This window comes from Triticum aestivum, chromosome 3A (genome assembly GCF_018294505.1).
Source record: "Triticum aestivum cultivar Chinese Spring chromosome 3A, IWGSC CS RefSeq v2.1, whole genome shotgun sequence".
Taxonomy (NCBI): domain Eukaryota; kingdom Viridiplantae; phylum Streptophyta; class Magnoliopsida; order Poales; family Poaceae; genus Triticum; species Triticum aestivum.
Genome location: NC_057800.1, coordinates 535,796,086 through 535,800,609, shown reverse-complemented (window position 1 = coordinate 535,800,609; position 4,524 = coordinate 535,796,086).

The following is a 4,524-nucleotide window of genomic DNA, read 5'->3' as shown; positions in this document are numbered from 1 at the left end:
AGAATATGTACGAAATATCTGAAGGAAATATGCCCTAGAGGCAATAATAAAGTTGTTATTTATATTTCCTTATATCATGATAAATGTTTATTATTCATGCTAGAATTGTATTAACCGGAAATTTAGTACATGTGTGAATACATAGACAAACAGAGTGTCACTAGTATGCCTCTACTTGACTAGCTCTTTAATCAAAGATGGTTATGTTTCCTAGCCATTGACAAAGAGTTGTCATTTGATAAATGGGATCACATCATTAGAGAATGATGTGATTGACTTGACCCATACGTTATCTTAGCACTTTGATCGTTTAGTTTACTGCTATTGCTTTCTCCATAACTTATGCATGTTCCTATGACTATGAGATTATGCAACTCCCGAATACCGGAGGAACACTTAGTGTGCTAACAAACATCACAACGTTACTGGGTGACTATAAAGATGCTGTACAAGTGTCACCAATGGTGTTTGTTGAGCTGGCATAGATCGAGATTATGATTTGCCACTCTGCGTCTCGGAGAGGTATCTATGGGACCTCTCGGTAGTGCACATCACTATAAGCCTTGCAAGCAATGTGACTAATGAGTTAGTTACAGGATGTTGCATTACGAAATGAGTAAAGAGACTTGCCGGTAATGAGATTGAACTAGGTATTAAGATACCGACGATCGAATCTCGGGCAAGTAACATACCAATGACAAAGGGAACAACATATGTTGTTATGCGGTTTGACCGATAAAGATCTTCGTAGAATATGTAGGAACCAATATGAGCATCTAGGTTCTGCTATTGGTTATTGACCGGAGATGAGTCTCGGTCATGTCTACATAGTTCTCGAACCCGTTGGGTCCGCACGCTTAACGTTCGATGATGATCGGTATTATGAGTTTATGTGTTTTGATGTACCGAAGGTAGTTCGTAGTCCCGGATGTGATCATGGACATGACGAGGTGGCTTGAAATGGTCGAGACATAAAGATTGATATATTGGACGGCTATGTTCGAACACCAGAAGTGTTCCGGGAGGTTTTGGATAAAACCGGAGTGCCGGAGGGTTACCGGACCCCCCGGAAGTTATTGGGCCCTTATTGGGATTTAGGGAGAGAGAGGGCAGCAGCCAGGAGGTGGCGCACCTCCCCCAAGGGAGTCCGAATTGGACTAGGGGAGGGGGGGGGGGCGGGGCGCCTCCTTCCCTCTCCCTACCCCTCTCCTTCCTTCCCCCTCTTAGTAGGACTATGAAAGGAGGAATCCTACTCCTACTAGGCGGAGGATTCCTCCCCACTTAGCGCGCCCTCTAGGGTCGGCTGGCCTCCTCCTCCCCTCCTTTACATACAGGGGAGGGGGCACCCCGTAGACACACAATTTGATTGTTTTAGCCGTGTGCGGTGCCCCCCTCCACAGATTTCCACCTCGGTCATATCGTTTTAGAGCTTAGGCGAAGCCCTGCGTCGGTAACTTCATCATCACCGTCATCACGCCGTCGTGCTGACGAAACTCTCCCTCGACTTCAGCTGGATCTAGAGTTCATGGGATGTCACCGAGCTGAACGTGTGCCGATCGTGGAGGTGTAGTACCTTCGGTGCTAGGATCGGTCGGATTGTGAAGACGTACGACTACATCAATCGCATTGTCATAACACTTCCGCTTACGGTCTACGAGGCTACGTGGACAACACTCTCCCCTCTCGTTGCTATGCATCACCTAGATGGATCTTGCATGTGCGTAGATTTTTTTTTAAAATTACTACGTTCCCCAACAGTGGCATCTGAGCTAGGTCTATGCGTAGATGTTATATGCACGAGTAGAATACAAAGGAGTTGTGCGTGTGTTCTCCCTGAGTATGCACCGTTGCTACAGTTCATCATGCCGAGACACCACGTGATGATCGGGTGTGATAGGCTCTATGTTCACATACAACGGGTGCAAGCCAGTTTTGCACATGTAGAATACTTGGGTTAAACTTGACGAGCCTAGCATATGCAGATATGGCCTCAGAACACTGAGACCGAAAGGTCGAGCGTGAATCATATAGTAGATATGATCGACATAGTCATGTTCACCATTTAAAACTACTCCATCTGAGTTGATGATCGGACATGGTTTAGTTGATATGGATCACGTGATCACTTAGATGATTAGAGGGATGTCTATCTAAGTGGGAGTTCTTAAGTAATATGATTAATTGAACTTTAATTTATCATGAACTTAGTACCTGATAGTATTTTGCATGTCTATGTTGTTGTAGATAGATGGCCCGTGCTGTTGTTCCGTTGAATTTTAATGCGTTCCTAGAGAAAGCTAAGTCGAAAGATGATGGTAGCAATTGCACGGACTGGGTCCGTAACTTCAGGATTATCCTCATTGCTGCACAGAAGAATTACATCCTGGAAGCACCGCTAGGTGACAAACCCGCTACAGGAGCAACAACAGATGTTATGATCGTCTGGCAGAGCAAAGCTGATGACTACTCAATAGTTCAGTGTGCCATGCTTTACAGCTTAGAACCTGGACTTCAACAATGTTTTGAACGTCATGGAGCATATGAGATGTTCTAGGAGTTGAAGTTAATATTTCAAGAAAATGCCCGGATTGAGAGATATGAAGGCTCCAATAAGTTCTATAGCTGCAAAATGGAGGAGAATAGTTCTGTCAGTGAACATATACTCAGAATGTCTGGGTACCACAACCACTTGACTCAGCTGGGAGTTAATCTTCCTGATGATAGTGTCATTGACAGAGTTCTTCAATCACTGCCACCAAGCTACAAGAGCTTCGTGATGAACTATAATATGCAGGGGATGGATAAGACGATTCCCGAGCTCTTCGCAATGCTAAAATTTACGGAGGTAGAAATCAAGAAGGAGCATCAAGTGTTGATGGTCAACAAGACCACCAGTTTCAAGAAAAAGGGTAAAGGGAAGAAGGGTAATTCCAAGAAGAACGACAAGCAAGTTGCTGCTCAAGTGAAGAAGCCCAAGTCTGGACCTGAGCCTGAGACTGAGTGCTTCTACTGCAAAGGGACTGGTCACTGGAAGCAGAACTACCCCAAGTATTTGGCGGAGAAGAAGGATGGCAAAGTGAAAGGTATATTTGATATACATGCTATTGATGTGTACCTTACTAATTCTCGTAGTAGCGCCTAGGTATTTGATACTGGCTCTGTTGCTAATATTTGCAACTCAAAACAGGGGCTACAGATTAAGCAAAGATTGGCTAAGGACGAGGTGACGATGCACGTGGGAAATGGTTCCAAAGTCGATGTGATCGCCGTCGGCACGCTACCTCTACATCTACCTTTGAGATTAGTTTTAGACCTAAATAATTGTTATTTGGTGCCAGCATTGAGCATGAACATTATGTCTGGTTCTTGTTTGATGCGAGACGGTTATTCATTTAAATCAAAGAATAATGGTTGTTCTATTTATATGAGTAATATCTTTTATGGTCATGCACCCTTAATGAGTGGTCTATTTTTACTAAATCTTCATAGTAGTGATACACATGTTCATAGTATTGAAGCCAAAAGATATAAGTTTAAATAATGATAGTGAAACTTATTTATGGCACTGTCGTTTAGGTCATATTGGTGTAAAGCGCATGAAGAAACTCCATGCTGATGGACTTTTGGAATCACTTGATTATGAATCACTTGATGCTTGCGAACCATGCCTCATGGGCAAGATGACTAAGACTCCGTTCTCCGGAACAATGAAGTGAGCAACGGACTTGTTGGAAATAATACATACTGATGTATGCGGTCCGATGAGTGTTGATGCTCGCGGCGGTATCATTATTTTCTTACCTTCATAGATGATTTGAGCAGATATGGGTATATCTACTTGATGAAACATAAGTCTGAAACATTTGAAAAGTTCAAAGAATTTCAGAGTGAAGTGGAAAATCATCGTAACAAGAAAATTAAGTTTCTATGATCTGATAGTGGAGGTGAATATTTGAGTTATGAGTTTGGTATTCATCTGAAGCAATGCAAAATAGTTTTGCAACTCACGCCACCTACAACACCACAGCGTAATGGTGTGTGAAAGCACAAGTGCTCCCTGGGTGGTTTTGGTAATTAATGTCAACATATCTCTTGTTGGACTAATGTTTTTATCTAGTATATTTGAGACAAGTTCAATAGATGGAGTGGCGTGTACAAGAGGATATGGAACCCTTTCAAGATGCTAAGGACAAAGGATTGGCTCAAGCTCAAAAGCTCAAGACTCTACATTTTACTTTTAGTGATCCAAGATCGCATTGAGTCCATAGGAAAGCCAATACTATTAAAAGGGGATGAGGTGTTTCTTAATGGCTTGCTTGCTCAAAATGCTTACTGATATGCTCCAAAACCCTCAACCACCTTCCCATATCCACATATGTAACCGAAAGTCGAACTCGGCCTCACCGAAACATTCTATCCAGCGTCATCGAGTTCCCCTGACATAGCCACTGACACGAACCCTAATCAATTTGGTCTCACCGATGGGATCTCGGTCTCACCGAGATGGGCTTGCAAACTCTTTGT